We start from the raw sequence: 22,906 nt of genomic DNA, 5'->3' as shown, positions 1-22,906 counted from the left end.
TTAGAACTGCTTTTGCTGCATCCCATAGGTTTTGGGTCGGTGTGTTTTTACTGTCATTTGTTTCTATGTATTCTTTTATTTCTTCTTTGAGTTCTTCAGTGATCTTTTGGTTATTAAGTAGCACACTGTTTAGCCTCCATGTATTTGTGTTTTTTACAGTTTTTTTCCTGTAATGGATTTCCAGTCTTATAGCTTTGTGGCCAGAAAAGATGCTTGATATGATTCAATTTTCCTAAATTTTCCAAGCCTTCATTTGTGACCCAAAATGTGATCTATCCTGGAGAATGTTCCATGTGCACTTGAGAAGAAAGTGTAATCTGTCACTTTTGGGTGGAATGTTCTATAAATATCAATTAGATCTATCTGGTCTGTTGTGTCATTTTAAAGCTTGTGTTTCCTTATTTATTTTCTGTTTGGATGACCTGTCCATTGGTGTAAGTGGGGTGCTAAATACTATTATTGTGTTACTGTCAATTTCCCTTTCATGGTTTTTAGCATTTGCCTTATGTATTGAGGTGCCCCTATGTTGGGTGCATAAATATTTATAATTGTTATATCTTCTTCTTGGATTGATCCTTTGATCATTATGTAGTGTCCCTCCATATCTCTTGTAAGAGTCTTTATTTTAAAGTCTATTTTATCTGATACGAGTATTGCTACTCCAGCTTTCTTTTGATTTCCATTTGCATGAAATATCTTTTTTCCATCCCTTCACTTTCAGTCTGTATGTGTCACTAGGTCTAAAGTGGGTCTCTTGTAGACAGCACTGGTCTCCTGGCTCCTAAAAAAAGATGCCACCCAAGGCAGATGCCCAAAGAAAAATCTTTAGATTAGCTTTGAATAGGACATCAAAGTTACAGACACAAATTCAACTTTCATGACCCATAAGCCACCAGGAGTAATCAGCCATACAATGTAACTTCTGTGACCTCAAGTATTTGGGCATTGTTTATTGAATAATTCAATACATCACAAAATAATTGAAAGTGCTATTAAACACAAAACCTGAGGATAATCATGATATCCCTATTCTGTAAATAGTTCATTCTCACAGCAATGAATCTCTTTTGTGAATTATGATGCTGCTTTTGTATTTTTTTTCACCTATGTAGTAATCAACTAATGCTTGAAAAATGCAACATTTAAAACTGAGGTGTATTGGCTTTATGTTATCCTATATGGATCTTTCTAAAAATAAACTGAGTGTATGCTCAGAGGAAGGAAAAAGACTGAAAGAAAGGCAAGAAATTAGATTATTGATTACATGGGTTCCTGCAGTTATATGACGCATCGCCATGGAATCGATCTATTATGGCCTTTCCTTCTCTTTGCTTATTACTACATTGTTTACTGATTGAAGAAATAAATCTCTCATAAATATTGGAAAACCTATTAATCACAAAATCTAAGGGCAGTCATGATATCCCTCTTATCAAAAGAGTTCATTCTCACAGCAGTGCGTCTCTCCTGTAAACCATGATGCTGGGTTTGTGTTGATTTGTTTTGTATTGTTTTGATTTGTTTGTTTTTTTCCATCTGGGCAGTAATCAATTAATGTTTCATAAAATGTAACATTTATCACTGAGCTGCATTGGCCTTACTTTTCCTGTATGTATCTCTCCAATAATACACTCAATGCACACACAGAGGGACAAAAAAAATAACGGAAACCATGACATGAAATTTATTACCCACATGGGTTCCAGCAATCATAAGGTGCATCACCATGGAATACTGATAGCTTAATCAGCTTGAACATGTCCATTTTAATCAGTAGAAAGCACAGTCAATGAAACAAAAAAGAGAAAGAAAAAGGAAACTGTATGGACATTGATGCTTTCTGTCCAAATTTAGAGTTCTCAATATTCATGAATTGATCACTCTTTCATAATGCAGAGATTTTTCTTATTCTACAATCAAAAATACCCTCAAACTTGAGAGTGCTCCAGAACAATAAAATTGAATCTTAGTTATTCACATCTAAATGATGCTTGGAAACAGTTGACCTCCTAGGTCCATTTGTTATTAACGGTCCTAACTGATGGAAATATTTAGGATTGCTTCTTGCCGAACCCCATGTGTCCACAGTAGACAATAATGGACCTTTTCTTCTTAATCTACTATTTATATATTTTGAAGTGTTCTATCACTGATCGATTAATAGTATGAAATATAAATTGAGTAATGCAAAGTAGGAGCATGATTTTATATATTCCGAACATTTGTCCAAGGGAAGAAATCAATGTAGAAAATGAAGTATGTATCCTTTCTTGGACCTCAGGATTCCAGATACTTATAGTTCCTTGGCCATGCCTCATCCTCTACCGAACATCATCGTTGGTCCCCTTGGGTCCAATTTTAGTTCATTCATTGATACATCACTATCAATTAAATCATTACATCATTGATATTAATGAAAGAAAGACACGAAAAAACAAAACCCAAGAACAGTATACCCACAAACATCCCTAATTTCTCTCCAATCACTATCACCATACATGAGATCTCTTTCCTTAATGCATTTCCAGTATCTAGATGATCACTTCATCAGCATAAGCTATCATGTCTTGTTTTTAAATGGGCCATATCATCAACCCTTTAATATATATCGATGACTTTTGAGAATACAATGAAAACACTTAAATCAATTCCCCAAACCAAGGCAGAAACCTTGGCCATAACTCACCTGGGTCTCTGTCCTATAGCAACCTGAGAAGGAGAACCTTGATCACAATGGAGGCTGAAATCACCTTGTGCTTCTATTCTGAAAAGTACCAAACAGAGAAGGTGTCGACTGAGATTGAGACTTTCTCTCCATGGATAGGCAGATTTGTTGACTGATGCTTTCTTTGGCTCAATTAGCAAAACCAATGAAAAAGCATGAAGAGAAAGATCACATTTCTTTTGTATTGGACCTCAGAGTTCCAGACACGTATTATTCATAATCAGTGACTCATACGCTGGCATTTATCATCATCAATCCAGAAAAGATGACTTTCTCTTCATTCTGTATGTTTCACTGATGCATGCGCTAATTCACTAATGCCAGTTATGACCCTCTAGGGTTCGCAAAACTCAGTGAGGCCTTGATATCGCTCACTTGTCTCTATAACCATTCTCACATCATTATATCTCTCTCATATTTATTATCTGGTTTTTGCTTCACAAGAGTTCCTGTTTATCAATGGGATAAAGATGCCCTCCTTTAATTTTCTTTCATCCATTTGGTTAGCATAGTCATTACTTTTAGCGAAAGTGCCCACCCCCAGACTAGGAACTAGATGATGCTCACACAGGTCTCCTGGCTCCTACAACCATGATGCCATCCTAGGCTGGCCCTCGAGGACGAGTCCTCGTTTCTGATCCAGTGCATCCATTCTGAGGAGTATAAAGCGAAGCAGATTATAAAAATGGTGGAGACACTCTCCACTCATCCTTGCTTCCACATTCACATCGTTACTTAGGCTATCCCTAACATAGCAGGTATGTGAGACCTGTTGAAAAGGAACAACTTCAATCTTGCCTCTGCGCCAGAATATGAAGGTTGTCTACCACTCCCCTGGTCCCCTTCTCCTTACCCTAAGTGGTAACAGTCATGTCCCATGGCTTTAAAATTGAAATCCAGGCTTTCCTTGACATATTAATGGTATATCTTGTTTCCACCCATATATCCATGAATAGAAATTGTTTTCCGTCATTTTTCTTTATTTTAATTCATATATTTATGAAGAGGGCCTCAGTTTTTCATTTGCACAAACAAAATGAAAAGGCATGAACACAAAGACTGCAAAGGAGCCCCTCATTCATTCCTGACCTCAGCCCCTAGGGTCACTTCCAATAGGACAATGGACTAGATTCCATTTGCATCGGACCTCAGAGTTCCAGACATGTATTCATCATACACGACTGGTACGCCACCAGTAATCATCATCAATCCAATAGTGTCCCTCCTTCTCTTCATGTATTTCCACATTGTGTACTGATTAAGGCAATAAATCTCTCATAAATACTGAAAAGCCTATTAATCACAAAACCCAAGGGCAGTCATGATTTTCCTCCTCTCTCCATAGTTCATTCTCACAGCAGTGTGTCTCTCCTATAAATCATGATGCTGATTTTGTGTTGTTTTGTTTTGTTTTATTTTATTTTTTTAATTGGGGCAGTAATCAATTAATGTTTCATAAAATGTAACATTTGTCACCGAACTGCACTGGCCTTTTGTTTTCCTATATGAATATCTCGAATAATACCTTGAATGCACACCCAGGCAGACAAAAATAAACGGAAACCATGACAAGAAATTTGCTTATTACTCACATGGGTTCCTGCAATCATAAGGTACCTCACCACGGAATACTGATAGCTTGCTCAGCTCAAATGTGTCCATTTTAATCAATAAAAGCACAGTCGATGAAACAAAAGAGAGAGTAAGGAAACTTATGAACATTGATACTTTCTTTCCACAGTTAATGTTCTCAGTCATGAGGAACTGACCACTCTTTCATAATGAAGAGATGTTTTTTTCTACAGAAAATAATACCCTTAAACTTGAGAGTGGCCAAGAACAATAAAATTGACTCAGTTATTCACATCTACATGACTCTTGGCCAAACAGTTGACCTCCTAGGTCCAATTGTAATTAAGGGGCATAAGGGGTGGAAATCGCCCACGTGTGTCCACATTTGGCAATAACTGACCATCTCTTCTTAATCTACTATTTACATATTTTGAATGGTTCTATCATTGATCAATTAAAAGTATTAAATATAAATTTAGTAAACCAAACTAAGAGCATGACTTTATATATTCTAAACATCGGTCCATAGGAAGAAATCAAAACAGAGTACGTATCGTATCCTTGGCCCTCAGGCTTCCAGATACATATGGTTCCTTGCCTATGCCTCATCCTCTACCCACCTTGTTTGTTGGTCCCCTTGGGTTCAATTTTAGTTCGTTCATTGACATATCCCTATCAATTAAATCATTATATCATTGATATTAATGAAAGAAAGACACGAATATCCAAAACCCAAGAACAAGACCTGCGAATATCCATACGTTCTCTCCAATCACTGTCACCATACATGAGATCACTTTCCTTAATGAATTTCCAGGATCTAGATGATCATTTCATCAGCATAAGCTCTCATGGCTTATTTTTCAACAGGCATCATCAACCCTTTGATATATATCAATGACTTTTGAGAATGTAATGAAAACACTTAAACCAATTCCCCAAACCAAGACAGGAGCCCTGGCCATAACTCACCTGGGTCTCTGTCCCATAGCAAACTGAAAAAGAGGACCTTGATCACAATGGAGGCTGAAATCTCCTTGAGCTTCTATTCTGAAAAGTACCAAACAGAGAAGGTGATCACCGAGATTCAGACTTTCTCTCCATAGATCCGAAGATTTGTTGGCTGATGCCTTCACAGGCTCAATTAGCATAACCAAAGAAAACACATAAGAAAGACCACATTTCTTTTCTATTGGACCTCACAGTTCCAAACACGTATTATTTGTCATCGATGACTCATGCACTGGCATTTCTCATCATCGATCCAGAAAAGATGACTTTCTCTTATTCTATATGTTTCACTGACTCATGTGTGAATTCACTAAGGCCAATTTTGACACTCCAGGGTTTGCAAAACACACTGAGGCCTCGATATCACTCACCTGTCTCTAGAACCATTCTTACATCATTATATCTCTCTCATATTTACTATCTGGTTTTTGCTTCACACAGTTCCTTGTTTATCAATGGGAAAAAGAGTCCCTCCTTTTAATTTTCGTTAACCCATTTTGTTAGCATAGTCATTACTATTAGTGAAAACACCCATCCCCAGATTAGGAACTAGATGATGCCTACAATGGTCTCCTGGTTCCTATGACCAAGATGCCATCCTATGCTGGCACTCAAAGAATAATCCTCCTGAGGTCCAGTGCGTCCAGCCTGAGGAGTATAAAGCAAAGCAGAAGATAAAAATGGTGGAGACACTCTCCACTCATCACTGCTTCCAAATTCACATCGTTATTTAGGCAATACCTAATGTAGCAGATGTGTGAAATCTGTTGAATAAAAACCACTTCAATCTTGCTGCTGTGCCAGAATATGAGGGATGTTTACCGATTCTCCTGCCCCCCTCCTCCTTGCCCTAAGTGGTAACAGTCATGTGCCATGGCTTTCCAATTGAAACTCAGGCTTTCCTTGACATATTACTGGTATAGCTCATCTCCACCCATATTTCCATGATTGGAAATTGTTTTCCGCCATTCATCTTTATTTTTATTCACATATTTATGAAGAGAGACTCAGTTTTTCAGTTGTATGAACAGAATGAAAAGGCATGAACACAAAGACTACAAAGAAGCCCCTCATTCATTCCTGACCTCAGCCCCTAGGGTCACTTGCAATAGCACAACGGACTAGATTCCATTTGCATCGGACCTCAGAGATCCAGACACATATTCATCATACACGACTCATACGCCACCAGTAGTCATCGTCTATCCAATACTGTCCCTCCTTCTCTTCGCGTATTTCTACATCGTGTACTGATTGAGGCAATGAATCTCTCATAAATATTGAAAACCCATTAATCACAAAACCTAAGGGCAGTCAGGATATCCCTCTTCTCTCCATAGTTCATTCTCACAGTAGTATTCTTTCCTGTAAATCACGATGCTGGTTTGGGGTTGTTGTGGTTTGGTTTGTTTTGTTTTGCTTTGCTTTGTTTTTTTCTTGAGGCAGTAATCAATTAATGTTGCGTAAAATGTAACATTTATCACCAAGCTGCACTGGCTTTCTGTTTTCCTATAGGGATCTTTCCAATAATACACTGAATGCAACACAGAGGGACAAAAAAATAACGGAAACCATAACATGAAATTTGATTATTACTCACATGGGTTCTGGCAATGATAAGATGCCATCACCATGAAATACTGATAGCTTGCTCAGCTCGAATGTGTCCACTTTAATCAGTAGAAAGAACAGTCGATGACAGAAAAGAGAGAGAGAGAAAAGAAACTTTATGGACCTTGATGCTTTCTTTGCAGATTTAATGTTCTCAGTCATGGAGAATTGATCACTTTCGTAATGCAGAGATTTTTCTTTTTCTACACACCAAAATACCCTCAAACTTCACAGCGACCCAGAACAATAAAACTGACTCTTAATTATTCACATCTAAATGATGCTTGGCCAAAAAGTTGACCTCATAGGTCCATTTGTTATCAATGGGCATCAGTGGTGGTAATCTTTAGGATTACTTATTGCTGGAACACGTGTCCAATGTAGGCAATGATTGACCTTTTCTTCTTAATATACTATTTCCATATTTTGAACCATTCTATCACTGATCTATTAACAGTATGAAATCAGAATTGTGTAACCCAAACAAAGGGCATGACTTTATATATGCCAGACATCTGTCTATAGGAAGAAACCAATGGAGAAAACAGAGTATGAATCCTTCTCTGCCATCAGGCTTCCAGATACTTATGGTTCCCTACCCAGGCCTCATCCTATACCCAAATTGATCGTTGGTCCCCTTGGGTCCAATTTTATTTCATTCATTGATATATATCAATTAAATCATTACATCAGTGATACTAATGAACAAAAGACATGAATACCCAAGACCCGCGAATATCCCTAACTTCTCTCCAATCACTATCACCATACATGAGATCACTTTCCTTAATGAACTTCCAGGATCTAGATGATCACTTCTTCAGCATAAGCTCTCATGGCTTGTTTATCAACAGGCCTTCGTCAACCCTTTTATATATATTGATGACTTTTACAAATACAATAAAAACAGTTAAACCAATTCCCCAAACCAAGACAGGAAACCTGGCCATAGCTCACCTGGGTGTCTGTCCCATAGCAACCTGAAAAGGAGAACCTTGATCACAATGGAGGCTGAAATCTCCTTGAGCTTCTATTCTGAAAAGTACCAAACAGAGAAGGTGATGACGAGATGGAGACTTTCTCTCCATGGATCTGCCTATTTGTTGATTGATGCTTTCATTGGCTCAATTCACATAACCAATGAAAACCAATGAGGAGAAAGACCACATTTCTTTTGTATTGGACCTCAAAGTTCCAGTCACATATTATTCATCACTGATGACTCATGCTGGCATTTATCATCATTGATCCAGAAAAGATGACTTTCTCTTCATTCAATATGTTTCACTGATTCATGCGTTACTTCACTAATGCCAATTTTGACACTCTAGGTTTTGCAGAACCCAGCAAGGCCTCAATGTCGCTCACCTGTCTCTAGAACCATTCTCACATCATCATATCTCTCTCATATTTATTATCGGCTTTCTGCTTCACAGCAGTTCCTTGTTTATCAGTGGGATAAAGATGCCCTCCTTCGATTTTCTTTCACCCATTTTGTTAGCATAGTCATTACTTTTAGTGAAAACACCCACCCCCAGACTAGGAACTAGATGATGCTCACACGGGCTCCCATGACCAAGATGCCATTCTAGGCTGGTACTCGAGGACAAAGCCTCTTTTTTTGTCCAGTGCATCCACTCTGAGGAGTATGAAGCAAAGCAGAAGATAAAAATGGTGGAGACACTCACCACTCATCCCGGCTTCCACATTCCCATTGTTATTTAGGCAATCTCTAACACAGCGGATGTGTGAAATCTGTTGAAAAGAAACCAGTTCAATCTTGCCGGTGTGTCATATTATGAAGTTTTTCTACCCATTATCCTGGCCTGCTCCTCCTTACTCTAGTGGTAACAGTCATGCGCCATGGCTTTCTAATTGAAATTCAGGCTTTCCTTAATATATTAATGGTATATCTTGCCTCCACCCATATTTCAATGATTGGTAATTGCTGCCGTTAATTTTTTTTTATTCATATATTTATGAAGACAGCCTCAGTTTTTCAATTGTTGAACAGAATGAAAAGGCATGCATACAAAGACCACCAAGAAGCCCCTCATCATTCCTGACCTCTGCCTCTAGGGTCACTTCCCATAGGACAATGGACTAGATTCCATGTGCACTGGAACTCCTAGGTCCACTTGTTATTAATGGGCATCACTGGTGGCCGTCCATAGGATTACTTCTTGCTGAAGCACATGTGTCCACAGTAGGCAATAATTGACCTTTTCTTCTTAATCTACTATTTACTTATTTTGAAGGGTTCTATCTCTGATCGATTAATAGTATGAAAACTAAATTGAGTAACCAAAATAAAAGCATGACATCATATATTCCGAACATCTGTCCATAGGAAGAAATCAATGTAGAAAACAGAGTACGTATCCTTCTTTGCCGTCCGGCCTCCAAATACTTATGGCTCCTTGCCGATGCCTCATCGTCTACCCATCTTCATCGTTGGTCCCCTTGGGTCGGATTTTACTTCATTTATTTATATATCTCTATCAATTAAATCATTACTTTAGTGATACTAATGAAAGAAAGACACAAATACCCAAAACCCAAGAACAAGACCTGCGAATATCCCTAACTTCTCTCCAGTCACTACCACCATACATGAGATCTCTTTTCTTAATGAATTTCCAGGATCTAGATGACCACTTCATCAGCATAAGCTCTCATGGCTTGTTTTACAATGGGCCATCATCAACCCTTTGAAATATGTCAATGAGTTTTGAGAATACAATGAAAGCACTTAAGTCAATTCCCCAAACCAAGACAGGAACCCTGGACAAAGCTCACCTGGGTCTCTGTCCCATAGCAACCTGAAATGGAGAAACTTGATCAAAATGGAGGCTGAAATTACCTTGAGTCTCTATTCTAAAAAGTACCAAACAGAGAAGGTGATGATGAGATGGAGACTTTCTCTCCATGGATCAGCAGATTTGTTGCTTGATGCATTCATTGGCTCAGTTAGCATAACCAATGAAAATGCATGAAGAGAAAGACCACATTTCTTTTGTATTGGACCTCAGAGTTCCAGACACATATTATTCATCATCGACGACTCATACGCTGGCATTTATCAACATCGATCCAGAAAAGATGACTTTCTCTTCATTCTGTACGGTTCACTGATTCATGCATTAATTCACTAATGCGAATTTTGACACTGGGGTTCGCAAAACCCAATGTGGCCTCGCTATCGCTCACCTGTCTTGAACTATTCTCACACCATTATATCTTTCTCATATTTATTATCAGCATTTTGCTTCACAACAGTTCCTTGTTTATCAATGAGATAAAGATACCATTCTCTCATTTTCCTTCACCATTTTGTTAATATACTCATTACTTTTAGGGAAAACACCCATCCCCAGACTAGGAACTAGATGATGCTCACAAGGGTCTCCTGGCTCCTACAACCAAGATGCCATCCTAGGCTGGCACTCAAGGAAGAATCTTCATTTCTGGTCCAATGCATCCACTCTGAGGTGTATAAAGCAAAGCAGAAGATTAAAATGGTGGAGACACTCTCCACTCATCCCTGCTTCCACATTCACATCATTATATAGGAAATCCCTAATGTAGTGGATATACGAAAGCTTTTGAAAAGGAACCACTTCAATATTGCCTCTGTGCCAGAATATGAATGTTGTCTACCACTTCTCCTGGCCCCCACCTCATTACCGTAAGTGGTAACAGTCATGTGCCATGGCTTTCTAATTGAATTTCAGGCTTTCCTTGATATATTAATCGTATATCTCATCTCCACCCAAATTTCTGTGACTGGAAATTGTTTTCCATCATTCATCTTTAGTTTTATTCATATATTTATGAAGAGAGCCTCAGTTTTTCAATTGTACAAACAGAATGAAAAGGCATAAACACAAAGACTGCAAAGAAGACCCTCATTCATTCCTGACTTCAGCCTCTACGGTCACTACCAATAGGACAATGGACTAGATTCCATTTGCATCAGACCTCAGAGTTCCAGACACATATTCATTGTACATGACTCATACGCCACCAGTAGTCATCATCGATCCAATAGTGTCCCTCCTTCTCTTCATGTATTTCTACATCGTGTACTGATTGAGGCAATAAATCTCTCATAGGTATTGAAAACCCTACTAATCACGAAACCTAAGGGCAGTCATGATATCCCTCTTCTCTCCATAATTTATTCTCACAGCAGTGTGTCTCACCTGTAAATCACAATGCTGATTTTGTCTTGTTGTGGTTTGTTTTGTTTTGCCTTGTTTTTTTCATTGGGGCAGTAAGCAATTAATATTTCATAAAATGTAACATTTATCACTGAGCTGACTGGCCTTCTGTTTTCCTATAGGGATGTCTCTAGTAATATACTGAATGCATACACATAGGGACAAAATAATAACAGAAACCATGACATGAAATTTGATTATTACTCACATGGGTTCCTGCAATTATAAGGTGCCTCACAATGGAATACTGAAGGCTTGATCAGCTCGAACATGCCCACTTTAATCAACAGAAAGCACAGTCGATGAAACAAAAGAGAGAGAGAGAAAGGAAACTTTATGGACTTTGATGCATTCTTTCCAGATTTAATGCTCTCAATCATGAGGAATTGGTCACTCTTTCATAACGCAGAGATTTTTCTTTTTCTACAAACAAAAATACCGTCAAACTTGAGAGCACCCCAGAACAATAAAATTGACTCTTAATTATTCACATCCACATGAAGCTTGGCCAAACAGCTGACCTCCTAGATCCATTTGTTATTAATGGTCATCACCAGTGGAAATATTTAGGATTGCTTCTTGCCAGACCACATGTGTCCACAGTAGGAATTAACTGACTTTTTCTTCTTAATCTACTATTTACATATTTTGAACGGTTCTATCACTTATCGATTAATAATATGAAATCTAAATTAAGTAACCCAAACTAAGAGCATGATGTTATATATTCTGAACATCTGTCCATAGGAAGAAATCAATGTAGAAAACAGAGTATGTATCCTTCTTGGCCCTCAAATTCCAGATACTTATAGTTCCTTGCCCATGCCTCATCCTCTACCCACCTTGTTTGTTGGTCCCCTTGGGTTCAATTTTAGTTCGTTCATTGACATATCTCTATCAAATAAATCATTATACCATTGATACTAATGAAAGAAAGACATGAATACCCCAAACCCAAGAACAAGACCTGCAAATATCCCTAACTTCTATCCAATCACTATCACCATACATGTGATCTCTTTCCTTAATGCATTTCCAGGATCTAGATGATCACTTCATCAGCATAAGCTCTCATGGCTTATTTTTCAACGGGCCATCATCAACCCTTTGATATATATCGATGACTTTTGAGAATACAATGAAAACACTTAAACAAATTTCCCAAACCAAGACAGGAACCCTGGCCATGACTCACCTGGGTCTCTGTCCCATAGCAACCTGAAAAGGAGAAGCTTGATCAAAATGGAGGCTGAAATCGCCTGAGCTTCTATTCTGAAAAGTACCGAACAGAGAAGGTAATGACCGAGATTGAGACTTTCTCTCCATGGACCAGCAGATTTGTTTACTGATGCTTTCATTGGCTCAATTAGCATAACCAGTGAATACGCATGAAGAGACAGACCACATGTCTTGTGTATTGGACCTGAGAGGTCCAGACATGTATTATTCGTCATCCACGACTCATGCGCTGGCATTTATCATCATCGATCCAGAAAAGATGACTTTCTCTTCATTCTATATGTTTCACTGATGCATGCGTTACTTCACTAATGCAAATTTTGACACTCTAGGGTTTGCAAAACCCAGCGAGACCTCGATATCACTCACCTGCCTCTATAACCATTCTCACATCATTATATCTCTCTCATATTTATTATCAGGTTTTTGCTTCACAACAGTTCCTTGTTTATCAATGGGATAAAGATGTCCTCCTTTGATTTTCTTTCACTCATTTTTTTTAGCTTAGTCATTACTTTTTGAGAAACCACCCACCCCCAGACTAGGAACTAGATGATGCTCACATGGGTGTCCGGGCTCCTATGACAAAGATGCCATCCTAGGATGGCACTCAAGGAAGAATCCTCATTTCTGGTCCAGTGCACCCACTCTGAGGAGTATAAAACAAAGCAGAAGATAAAAATGGTGGAGACACTCTCCACTTATCCCTGCTTCCGCATTCACATCATTATTTAGGCAATCCCTAATGTTGAGGATATGTGAAATCTGTTGAAAAGGAATCTTCAATCTTGCCACTGCGCCAGAATATGAAGGTTGTCAACCACTTCTCCTGACCCTCGTCCTTACCCTAAGTGGTAACAGTCATGTCCTTTGGCTTTATAATTGAAATTCTGGCTTTGCTTGACATATTACTGGTATATCTTTTTTTTAAAAACATCTTTATTGGAGTATAATTGCTTTACAATGGTGTGTTAGTTTCTGCTGTATAGCAAAGTGAATCAGCTATACATATACATTTGTCCCCATATCTCTTCCCTCTTGCATCTCCCTCCCACCCACCCTCCCTATCCCACCCCTCTAGTCGGTCACAAAGCACCGAGCTGATCTCCCTGTGCTATGCGGCTGCTTCCCACTAGCTATCTATTGTCTCCACCCATATTTCCAGTAATTGGAAATTGGTATTTTTTTGCTCACCTAATATTTTAAATTTTTTATTTGAGTATAATTCAACATAGTTTTGGAAGCCCTAACCACTGGTATCAGAGAAGAAAAGAATTAAAAGTGATCCAAATTGGAAAAGGAAATGTAAAACTGTCACTATTTGCCAATGATATTATATTATACATACAAAATCATATATATGATACCGGAAAACTAGTAGAGCTCTTCAATGAACTTGGAAAAGTTGCAGGATTCAAAATTAATACACAGAAATCTCTTGCATTATTATACTCTAACAACGGAAGTTCATAAATAGGGATTACGGAAACAATCACATTTACCGTTGCATCAAAAAGAATAAAATAGCTAGGAATAAACCTTCGTAAGGAAGCCAAAGACCTGTAATTAGAAAACTATAAGATGCTGATGAAAGAAATAAAAGATGACACAAACAGATGATGAGATATACCATATTCTTGGATGAAAGAATCAATATTCTGAAAATGGCTACATATCCAAAGATATCTACAGATTCAATGCAATCCTTATCAAATTACCAATTTTTTTTTCAGAATTAGAACAAAAAACTTTACAATTTGTATGGAAATACAAAAGACCATGAATAGCCAAAGCAATCTGGAGAAAGAAAAACAGATCTGAAGAAATCAGGCTCCCTGACTTCAGACTCTTCTAGAAAGCTATAGTCATCAAACAGTATGGTACTGGCACAGAAACAGAAATATAGATCAATGGTACAGAATAGAAAGTCCAGAGATAAACCCACGCATTTATGGTCACCTAATCTATGACAAAAGTGGCAAGTATACATATACAATGGAGAAAAGACAGTCTCTTCAATATGTGGTGCTGGGAAAACTGGACAGCTACATGTTGAAGAATGAAATTAGAACACACCCTAGCACCATACACAAAAATAAACTCAAAGTGGATTAAAGACCTAAATGTAAGGCCAGATAGTGTAAAACTTTTAGAGGAAAACATAGGGAGAACCCTCTGTGACACAAATTGCAGCAAGATCTTTTTTGATCCATCTCCTAAACTAATGAACATAAAAACAGTAATAAACAAATGGGACCTAATTAAACTTAAAGGCTTTTGCACAGCAAAGGAAACCATTAACAAAACGAAAAGAAAACCCTCAGAATGGGGGAAAATATTTGCAAACCAAGCAACTAACAAGGGATTAGTCCCCAAAATATACAAACAGCTCATGCAGCTCTGATTCATTTTGTTGTGCAGTGGAAGCTAACACAACATTGTAAAGCAACCATGCTCCAATACATATTAATTTAAAAAATAATAAATAAATAACAACAACCCAATCAAAAAATGGGCATAAGATCTAAATAGACATTTCTCCCAAGAAGGTATACAGATCATTTACCTTTATTTTTAATTACATATGTATTTATAGATTCTCCCATTTTCCTATTTTAATAATAGAATGAAAAATATGAACACAAGACCAAACTAAGCTCATTTATTCCTGCCTATAGGATGCCTTCTTGAGTTGAGAATGGAATAGATTAATGTAATATCGGACCTCAAAATTCCAGACAAGTATTCACTTTATATCACTCATACTGATGAACAGAAATCATCATCGATTGAACATTGGTCCTTTTTCTATGTACACATCTTTTTTTTGATTAAATAAAAAATTCACTAATTATTTTTAGCAATACAATTCAAGAAAAAATACGAAAAGCCTTCATCTATATAGAATAATTATTACTTAAATATATATCTCTCTTTAATACATTGTTTTCTATATATGTATTAAACCATATAGTGGATTTTATATCCATACTCAACACTGAGATGCAGTCTCCTTCTTTACTATATTCCTCATTTCTTATTAAATACATTGAATTACTTTGATAAAACCATAGAGGAAAGAACTTCTACTATGACTCACAGTAATCTCCATCTCCTATTTCGCAGAGGCAAACCCATAGCTCATATCCATGGACGATTCTAAATCACGTCTAGTGACTTCACTCTGAGGTGTATGCAACACAGAAGATGATAAAACTTTTCAGACCTAATCACCACTATCTTTGTTTTCGGCATTTCTGTTACTCAGTATTTATGTTTTTATTACTTTTTCTCTCTAATTTTTTTACCTTGTTAAAAGAAAATCTCAGTCTTTTGTCTGAAGCAGAACAATTAAACTGACTCTTGCTTATGCATGTCTTTCTATCTAACCTTGGCCAAACAGGTGACCCTTACCCATTTATTTAATGGGCATCAGTGTTTTCAATATTTATTAACAGTATCTTTTGTCTCGCTTCACCCTGTTTTTCCTTATGTTCATCTATATTTGCTAAATGGTTCATTATAGATCTATTAATAACAACAAATCTGTCTATGAAATCCATACAAAAATGTGACCTATTTATATTCCTGTCATCTCTCTATAGAAACAGTTTCACCAGAAGGAAGAGACTACTTACGGTCTGGGTTGGACCTCAGAGTTTCAGACATGTTTTCATCATTCAGGACTCTTCCCGTCACAATCATCATCACTGTTCCATCACTGAGTCTCTTTTCTTCCATCACTTCTATATGGAAGAATAATAAAATAATATATGGTTCACTAAATATTCCAAGAATAACACCCTTCAATACCCCTAACCTCAGTTTACAGAATCATTTCCCATTAAGGGTCCATCTCTTCCAATTCCCGACCTCAATCCTGCCCATTATCAATTATTCAAAAGAATATTTCTTATATTTATCATTGAATTATGAGTAAGTTTTTGATTAATTTAATACTTTTTACTCTTTTCTTTGTTCATTTCTATTTGTTTATTGACTAATTCAGTAAGTCACTCATAATAATTTTAAAATTATTAGTCACAAAACCCAAGAAGAGTCATGATATCGCTAACTGTAAATAGATCATTCTCACAGCAACGTACCTCTTTTTAAATTATATGCTATTATACATCTATGCATTAATCAATTAGTGTTTAATGAAGGCCTATATTTATCACTGAGCTACACTGGCCTTCTGTTACTCTATATGGAAGTTTCAAGTAATACACTGAATACACAGGGGAAAAAAATCACTGAAACTAAGATGAGAAATTTGACTATTACTCACATTTGTCTCTGTGCTTCTAATACAGAGATGTAATCATAAGGTGCATCACCATGGAATAACGCTTCATCAGCGCGAACGTGTCCATTTTGAACAATATGAAGCACAGTCAATGAGAAAAAAAGAAAATTTATCTCCATTGACTCTTGCATTGTACATTTCTTTTACCCAGTCATTTAGGAATTTATAACTTTTTCTTAATGTAGAAATTGTTTTCTCTTAACAGAAAGAACAAGCTCATACTTAAGACTGATTCAGAACAATAAAATTGACTCCTAATTGTTCAAGTCTATCTGGTATCTGGAAAAAGTGATGACACCCTTGATCCATCTATTTCATAATGATCATCAGTGCTGGAAATTTTTATTAATATTTCTTGTCTCATCATAGATGTTCATAATGAGAACATAATTTATCTTTTCTTTGTAATCTATTATTTATGTAACTTTAATAGTGCTCTCATTGATCTAGTAATAATTTTAAAACTTAATCGAAGAACTTGAAAATTATACATTCCTAACATCTGTCCATAGGATCAAATAAACATGAAAATAGAGCATGTATTGTCTTGGACCTCAGGGTTCCAGATACTTATTATTCATCGTCTGTGCCTCAACCTCTACCAATCCTCATCATTGGTTCATTTAAGCCCAATTTTAGTCCATTCATTTATATATTTGTATCAATTAAATCATTACTTCATTGATAGTAATAAAATAAATATATGATTAACAAAAGCCAAAGAACAAGACACTCGAATATCCCTAACTTCTCTCTAATCATTACCAAAATAGATTACAACTCTTTCATTAATGAATATCAATGTTATACAATATCAATTTTTTTAAATAAATTTATTTATTTATTTTTGGCTGCGTTGGGTCTTTGTTGCTGCGCTCAGGCTTTCTCTAGTTGTGACAAGTAGGGGCTACTCTTCGTTGTGGTGTGCGGGCTTCTCATTGTGGTGGCTTCTCTTGTTGTGGAGCACAGGCTGTAGGCACACAGGCTCAGTACTTGTGGCTCGTGGGCTCTTGAGCGCAGCTCAGTAGTTGTGGCACACGGGCTTAGTTGCTCTGCAGCATGTAGGATCTTCCTGGACAAGGGCTGGAACCCGTGTCCCCTGCATTGACAGGCAGATTCTAACCACTGCACCACCAGGGAAGTCCCTACAATATCAATTAATCAGTATAAGGTTTCAGGTCATATTTATCAATGGGCCATTATTAACCTGTTGATTAGATTTATTACTTTTTAGAATACAATGAAAACACTTAAGTAAATTACCCAAACCAAGAGAGGAACACTGGTCATTACTCACCTGGGTCTCTGTCCTATACCAACCTGAAAATGATAACCTTGATCACAATAGAGGCTGAAATCACTCTGAGCTTCTATTCTGAAAAGTACTAAACAGAAGGTGATAAAGATTGAGACTTTCTCTCCATTTGTCCACATGTTTGTTTATTGATTCTTTCATTGCTTCAATTATAATAAAGAATGAAAATGCATGAAGAGAAAAAAGACATTTCTTTTGCATCAGACCTCAGAGTTCCAGAACGTATTCATTGTACACGACTCATACGCCACCAATAGTCATCACTGATCCAATACCGTACCTCTTTTTACTCATTCATTTCTATATTACTTATTGTTCAATTCATAATTCGGTAATCATAATTTTAAAAATGGTTATTCATTGGAACCACCAAAGAGCTTAGAAATCTCTAATATATATTTAGAATCATTCTTGTGTCAACATCTTTCATTAATTACTCTCATTTATCATTTTATGAATGAATCAATATAATACTTCATATTAATCCCATATTTCACTCTGGGCTATTTGGATTTCATTGATTATATTTCACAACTTGCAATAATACAGTCAATAGCTTTAAATAAAATATTGAAACTAAGGCCAAAATTTGTCTATTACTCACATGGTCTCCACAGTCCTAACACGTGAATGCAACCAGAGCTCTCAGGACCATAGAAGAATCCTTCAACCAGCTGAAGTGCTCCCATTCTAAGAGGTACAGAGCAGAAAAGATGATAAAAAATTTCAGACCTTATCTCCATTGATCCTTGTTATCCACATTTCATTTACTCATTTAGGCATTCATTAATTTTTCATAACATAGTACTTTTTCTCTTAAGAAAAGAAAGCCTTAAACTTGAGACTGACCCAGATCAACAATGTTGACTCTTACTTATCAGTGTCTGTATGATCCTTTCAGCAAAAGGGCAAAACACTTATTCGTTTATTGCTTAAAGGGCATGAATGTTTTCTATTTAATTAATAATATTTCTTGCCTGACCACATATGTTCCTAGTGAACAATGCTTTGCCTTCTTCTTTTTATGTGTTTTTTTATATTTTCTAATGGCTAGATTGCTGATTTATTATTAATAATATGTCTAAATCTATTAACCCAGAATAGGAATATAATGTTTGTATTTTCCTAACATCAACCCATGGGGTCATTTATAACAGAAGATAGGCTAGATTTTGCGTTGTGTGGAATCAGGGTTACAGACACATGGTATTCACCATATATGACTCCTATGCCTCAAGTCATGGCCAACGGTCCAGGAGAGGCAGTTTTCTCTACTGTCCTCTACATTTGTTTATTAATTAATTCCCTATTATTTAAATAAACATAAATCAGGGACTTCCCTGGTGGCCCAGTGGTTGAGAGACCACCTGCCGATGCAGTGGACACGGGTTCAATCCCTGGTCCAGAGCAACAAAGCCCATGCACCACGACTACTGAGCCTGTGCTCTAGAGCCTGCAAGTCACAACTACTGAGCCCTCACACCCTAGAGCCCTCATGCCACAACTACTGAGCCCATGTGCTGCAACTACTGAAGCCTGTGCGCTCTAGGGCCCGCTTGCCACAACTACTGAAGCCGCATGTCTAGAGCCCATTCTCTGCAACAAGAGAAGCCACTGCAACGAGAAGCCTGCACACCACAATGAAGAGTAGCTCCCACTCGCCGCAACCAGAGAAAGCCCGTGCGCAGAAACGAAGACCCAACAAAGCCAAATAAATAAATAAATAAATCACACAAAAAATTATGTGTAAGAGTCTTGAATATCCCTAACATTTATCTATACAATCATTTCCCCTGAAACCCAACTCTTTCATTAACTGAACTCAGTGTTTCATATATGGATTAATCATATTGTTTTGTATCAATGGTATTTGACATTAGCATGCTTGGACTTTTTTATTATATTTAATTTTTTAAATAATACCTTTTAAAGTAATAATTAAAAAAAATACGGCTCAATCCAAGACAAGAACATTGACTACTACTCACATTGTTCTCCATCCTCCTAACACAGATGCAACCATAGGGCTCCTGTCCATGGAAGATGCTTAAATCAGCTCAAGGGCATCCATTCTGAGAAGTACAGGTCAGAGCAGATAATAAAATATTGAGAACTAATCTCCATTGATCCTTGCTTCTGCATTTCATTTTTAGTGACTTAGACAATCGTTAATTTGGAGTATGTTTATTTCATTTTCTCTTAAAAAAGTGAACTTAAAACTTGTCCCTGACACAGAAAATGAGCAGTGACTTACAGTAAGTAACCTTACTGATTACAGTAAATAATCTTACTATTGTCTGTATTATTCTTAGCCAAAGATTTAACAGTTATGCACCACTTGTTTCTCTTTGGACTTCACTGTTTTCAAATTTATTAACAGTATTTCTTGCATGACCACATATTTTTATAATTGGATAAGGATTCACCCATTCAGCTTTATTTATTTACATATTTGGTTTTTGATTATTTCATTTCTCCAATTATAACAGTAAAGTGAAAATGCATGAATGAACACAAAGAATAAACAAGATCCTTGTATATTCCTGACTTTTATCTATAGGATCTTTACAAACAGAGTTAATGCATTAGATTTCTTTTTGCTGCACCTCAGAGTTTCAGACACATATTATTTATCATCCTTGATTCAAATCATCAGTTATCATCATTGGTCCAGGATTGGCTCAATTTCTCTTTGTTCATTTCTAAATTGTTTATTAATTCATTAATTCACACTAATCATACAGTAACTACTCTTAAGCAAACCACCCAAACCAACACGAGAACTTTGACTGACAGTGGTCTCCATGCTTCTAATGTATAGATGCAACCAAAGAGCTTGTGATCATGAAAGATGGTTAAATCCCTCAAGGGTGTTCACTCTGAGGAATATAGAGCAGAAAAGTTTATAAAAAAAAAAAAAAAGTTAGGACCTTATCTACATTGGTCCTTCCTTTCCACATCACTTACTCCAATTTTTTAGGTATTCATTAATTTTTCATTATATATACACATTTTCTCTATTAACAAAGAGAACAACCTCAACCTTGCAACTGATCCAGAATAATGAAACTGACTGTTAATTATCTATGTCTACATGATCCTTAGCCAAAGAAGTAACACCCTTGATCCATTTATTTCTTAAAGGGCTTCACTGTTTTCAATATTTATTAATAATATATCTTGCCTCACTACATATGTTCATGATTGAATAATGCTTCATTTTCACTTTTATCTTTCTCTAATGGTTCTATCTATGATCCATTAAACCTATGAATCTAATATAAGAACATGACCTTTGTATATTTCTGACAGTCGTCTATATGATCATTTCCAAAAGAAGGATCGAACACATTATGTTGTGTATTGGATCTCAGCATTTCAGACACTTATTTTCATCATCCACTACTCATATGTCACCAGTAGTCATCAATGTCATGTTATTCCATATTAGGGTGTCATTTTCTTCATTGGTGTTTGTATTGATTAAACTATTAATAATTATTAATTCTTTGATAATAATAAAATAAGTATATAATTCACACACAAAAAAACCAAGAGCAAGATTCTACAGTCTGTCTATACAAGCATTTCCCACATGGATAATATCTCTTCTGTTATTCAATCTCAGTGTTACACATTATTGATTAATCAACGTGTTTCATACATATTTATCATTGACAATAGTTAACTTTTTGATTTAAGAATTTTTAATAATACCATGAACACCCTTAAACGAAGACCCAAACCAAGACAAGATCTTTGACCATTACCTACCTTTGTCTCTTTCCTGACAGAGGCAGTACGGTAACCTTGATCATGGTGGAAGTTGAAATCAGCTCCAGTATCTGTTCTGAAGAGTACCAAGCAGAGAAGGTAATAAAAAGATTGAGACATTCACGCCATTAATCCATACTTTCTACCATTCATATACATAGTAATTTAGGTATTTATTAATTTATAGTAATATTTATTTATTTTCTCTTAATCAATCAAACATCAACCTTACTCTGCTATTGATTCTTTTATAACAATATTTTTTAAGCCTATGGCCACAAGTTCAAGAAAAAGATCCTTGCATATATGTGACAAATGTCTAATGGAACATGTCAAACAGGGTGAACGTACCAGATTCTTTTTAAGTTGGACCTCAGAGCTTCCGACACGTAATATTCACTGTATATGACTCATATGCGCCAGTCATCATCATTGGTCCATAATTTACCCTTATTCTTCATCTTTTGTTTAACTCAATCATTCACAAATAACAGCAAAATAAATTCACGTAAATCACAAAAACCTAAGAAGTTTCTTGAAAATTCCTAAGATCTGTCTATAGAATTATTTCCCACAGAGACTAGATCTCTTTCTCTATTTGACCTCAATGTTTAATATATCAATTAATCAACATCATGCTTCATGTCAACACCAGCTTCACTATCAGGCTATGGTTGGTCTTCTGTCACTATATTTCATAGATATTTATTTTCTGGCGCAACATGTGGGATCTTAGCTCCCCAACGAGGGATTGAACCCTCGCCCCCTGCAGTGGAAGCACGGAGTCTTAACCGCTGGACCACCAGGGAAGTACCTGATAGTGAATGCCATTAGTCGCCTCGACAAGAAATTTAATTATTACTTACGCTGGTCCGCACATGTAGATGCAAACGTAAATTTTTTGATCACAGGGATCATGGCAGAACCTTGAACAGCATTCAGTACCCACCCTGAGGAGTACAAAGCATAGCAGATGATAAAAAGATTGAAGCATTATTGATCATTGCTGTCCACATTTCATTTTATTAGGCATTTAAATATTTACTAATTGATGTTAATAATTCTTCGTCTCATCTCCTAAAAGAAGAGAACAACATTGAACTGACTACTGATCCAGGACAGTAACA

General features: G+C 36.5%; 1 long non-coding RNA gene, 17 other non-coding genes and 1 pseudogene across 18 annotated transcripts; all 19 read right to left on the bottom strand.

Moving 5' to 3' along the window:
- Positions 1-841: 841 nt before the first annotated feature.
- Positions 842-913, bottom strand: LOC117200200 (small nucleolar RNA SNORD113/SNORD114 family). Its single transcript, XR_004481682.1, has one exon. It is a non-coding gene; the product is annotated as a small nucleolar RNA SNORD113/SNORD114 family (small nucleolar RNA).
- Positions 914-2,270: 1,357 nt separating this feature from the next.
- LOC117200212 (small nucleolar RNA SNORD113/SNORD114 family) lies at positions 2,271-2,345 on the bottom strand. The gene has a single exon (XR_004481695.1). It is a non-coding gene; the product is annotated as a small nucleolar RNA SNORD113/SNORD114 family (small nucleolar RNA).
- A 564-nt stretch (positions 2,346-2,909) lies between these two features.
- Positions 2,910-2,984, bottom strand: LOC117200328 (small nucleolar RNA SNORD113/SNORD114 family). Its single transcript, XR_004481812.1, has one exon. It is a non-coding gene; the product is annotated as a small nucleolar RNA SNORD113/SNORD114 family (small nucleolar RNA).
- Positions 2,985-3,866: 882 nt separating this feature from the next.
- On the bottom strand, positions 3,867-3,938 carry LOC117200329 (small nucleolar RNA SNORD113/SNORD114 family). Its single transcript, XR_004481813.1, has one exon. It is a non-coding gene; the product is annotated as a small nucleolar RNA SNORD113/SNORD114 family (small nucleolar RNA).
- A 1,551-nt stretch (positions 3,939-5,489) lies between these two features.
- Positions 5,490-5,564, bottom strand: LOC117200176 (small nucleolar RNA SNORD113/SNORD114 family). Its single transcript, XR_004481654.1, has one exon. It is a non-coding gene; the product is annotated as a small nucleolar RNA SNORD113/SNORD114 family (small nucleolar RNA).
- Positions 5,565-6,445: 881 nt separating this feature from the next.
- LOC117200322 (small nucleolar RNA SNORD113/SNORD114 family) lies at positions 6,446-6,517 on the bottom strand. The gene has a single exon (XR_004481806.2). It is a non-coding gene; the product is annotated as a small nucleolar RNA SNORD113/SNORD114 family (small nucleolar RNA).
- Positions 6,518-8,098: 1,581 nt separating this feature from the next.
- LOC117200354 (small nucleolar RNA SNORD113/SNORD114 family) lies at positions 8,099-8,171 on the bottom strand. Its single transcript, XR_004481862.1, has one exon. It is a non-coding gene; the product is annotated as a small nucleolar RNA SNORD113/SNORD114 family (small nucleolar RNA).
- Positions 8,172-9,940: 1,769 nt separating this feature from the next.
- LOC117200324 (small nucleolar RNA SNORD113/SNORD114 family) lies at positions 9,941-10,015 on the bottom strand. The gene has a single exon (XR_004481807.1). It is a non-coding gene; the product is annotated as a small nucleolar RNA SNORD113/SNORD114 family (small nucleolar RNA).
- Positions 10,016-10,894: 879 nt separating this feature from the next.
- Positions 10,895-10,966, bottom strand: LOC117200315 (small nucleolar RNA SNORD113/SNORD114 family). Its single transcript, XR_004481797.1, has one exon. It is a non-coding gene; the product is annotated as a small nucleolar RNA SNORD113/SNORD114 family (small nucleolar RNA).
- Positions 10,967-12,559: 1,593 nt separating this feature from the next.
- LOC117200175 (small nucleolar RNA SNORD113/SNORD114 family) lies at positions 12,560-12,634 on the bottom strand. The gene has a single exon (XR_004481652.1). It is a non-coding gene; the product is annotated as a small nucleolar RNA SNORD113/SNORD114 family (small nucleolar RNA).
- A 2,466-nt stretch (positions 12,635-15,100) lies between these two features.
- Positions 15,101-15,174, bottom strand: LOC117200246 (small nucleolar RNA SNORD113/SNORD114 family). The gene has a single exon (XR_004481732.1). It is a non-coding gene; the product is annotated as a small nucleolar RNA SNORD113/SNORD114 family (small nucleolar RNA).
- An 853-nt stretch (positions 15,175-16,027) lies between these two features.
- Positions 16,028-16,099, bottom strand: LOC117200191 (small nucleolar RNA SNORD113/SNORD114 family). Its single transcript, XR_004481670.1, has one exon. It is a non-coding gene; the product is annotated as a small nucleolar RNA SNORD113/SNORD114 family (small nucleolar RNA).
- Positions 16,100-16,523: 424 nt separating this feature from the next.
- Positions 16,524-22,734, bottom strand: LOC117195923 (uncharacterized). The gene is made up of 5 exons (XR_004475889.2): positions 22,646-22,734; positions 21,780-21,855; positions 19,994-20,077; positions 18,610-18,695; positions 16,524-18,075 (listed from the first exon to the last, which is right to left on the bottom strand). It is a non-coding gene; the product is annotated as an uncharacterized LOC117195923 (long non-coding RNA).
- LOC117200166 (small nucleolar RNA SNORD113/SNORD114 family) lies at positions 17,238-17,312 on the bottom strand. Its single transcript, XR_004481643.1, has one exon. It is a non-coding gene; the product is annotated as a small nucleolar RNA SNORD113/SNORD114 family (small nucleolar RNA).
- On the bottom strand, positions 18,206-18,276 carry LOC117200332 (uncharacterized; annotated as a pseudogene).
- LOC117200210 (small nucleolar RNA SNORD113/SNORD114 family) lies at positions 19,187-19,260 on the bottom strand. The gene has a single exon (XR_004481694.1). It is a non-coding gene; the product is annotated as a small nucleolar RNA SNORD113/SNORD114 family (small nucleolar RNA).
- On the bottom strand, positions 20,606-20,678 carry LOC117200181 (small nucleolar RNA SNORD113/SNORD114 family). The gene has a single exon (XR_004481659.1). It is a non-coding gene; the product is annotated as a small nucleolar RNA SNORD113/SNORD114 family (small nucleolar RNA).
- LOC117200193 (small nucleolar RNA SNORD113/SNORD114 family) lies at positions 21,369-21,441 on the bottom strand. Its single transcript, XR_004481673.1, has one exon. It is a non-coding gene; the product is annotated as a small nucleolar RNA SNORD113/SNORD114 family (small nucleolar RNA).
- Positions 22,146-22,219, bottom strand: LOC117200351 (small nucleolar RNA SNORD113/SNORD114 family). The gene has a single exon (XR_004481856.2). It is a non-coding gene; the product is annotated as a small nucleolar RNA SNORD113/SNORD114 family (small nucleolar RNA).
- Positions 22,735-22,906: the final 172 nt, after the last annotated feature.

The sequence above is a fragment of the Orcinus orca genome, chromosome 2 (genome assembly GCF_937001465.1).
Source record: "Orcinus orca chromosome 2, mOrcOrc1.1, whole genome shotgun sequence".
NCBI classification, from domain to species: Eukaryota; Metazoa; Chordata; class Mammalia; order Artiodactyla; family Delphinidae; genus Orcinus; species Orcinus orca.
This window is presented reverse-complemented; position numbering and strand designations above follow the sequence as displayed.